General features: G+C 41.7%; 1 protein-coding gene across 1 annotated transcript in view; it reads left to right on the plus strand.

Annotated features, from left to right (window-relative positions):
- LOC127931184 (trace amine-associated receptor 13c-like) overlaps nucleotides 1-967 on the plus strand; it is a 190,008-nt gene that overhangs the window by 186,953 nt on the left and 2,088 nt on the right. The gene's annotated exons all lie outside the window — the stretch shown is intronic.

The raw sequence follows: 967 nt of genomic DNA on the forward strand, positions 1-967 counted from the left end.
GGAATGCTGCTTTTTAGTTAGCTTTGCGACAGTATCAAAAATAAATTTGGGATTGTTCTTATTGTCCTCAATTAAGTTGGAAAAATAGGATGATCGTGCAGCAGTTAGAGCTCTTCGATAATGAACGGTACTGTCTTTCCAAGCTCGTCGGAAGACTTCCAGTTTGGTGTAGCACCATTTTCTTTCCAATTTTCTGGAAGCTTGATTCAGAGCTTGGGTATTGTCTGTATACTAGGGAGCAAGTTTCTTATGACAAATGTTTTTTGTTTTTAGGGGTGCGACTGCATCTAGGGTATTGCGCAAGGTTAAACTGAGTTCCTCAGTTAGGTGGTTAACTGATTTTGTACTCTGACGTCCTTGGGTAGGCGGAGGGAGTCTGGAAGGGCATCTAGGAACCTTTGGGATGTCCGAGAATTTATATCACGACTTTTGATGATACTTCATTTTTTTTCTTTTTTACCTTTATTTAACTAGGCAAGTGAAGAGGTGACTCCGGGATGCTGGCCTTCCAGGCAGAGTTGCAAAGAAAAAGCCATATCTCAGAGAGTCAAATACAAATAAAAAATGAAAAACTCCTTATGGCTGGGGGCAGTATTGAGTAGCCTGGGTGAATAAGGTGCCCAGAGGTGCCCAGAGTAAACTGCCTGCTCCTCAGTCCCAGTTTCTAATATATGCATATAATTATATTTGGATGGAAAACACTCTGAAGTTCTAAAACTGTTTGAGTGATGTCTGTGAGTATCACAGAGCTCATATGGCAGGCAAAAACCTGAGAAAAATCCAAACAGGAAGTGGGAACAGCTGAACAGCTAATCAAATAGGTACCCAGACTATTTGCATTGCCCCACTCCTCTTTTACTCTGCTGCTACTCTCTGCTACTCTCTGTCTATGCATAGTCACTTTAACTCTATCTACATGTACATATTACCTCACTTACCTCGACTAACTGGTGCCCCGCACATTGAC

The sequence above is a fragment of the Oncorhynchus keta genome, chromosome 7 (assembly GCF_023373465.1).
Source record: "Oncorhynchus keta strain PuntledgeMale-10-30-2019 chromosome 7, Oket_V2, whole genome shotgun sequence".
Classification (NCBI taxonomy): Eukaryota; Metazoa; Chordata; class Actinopteri; order Salmoniformes; family Salmonidae; genus Oncorhynchus; species Oncorhynchus keta.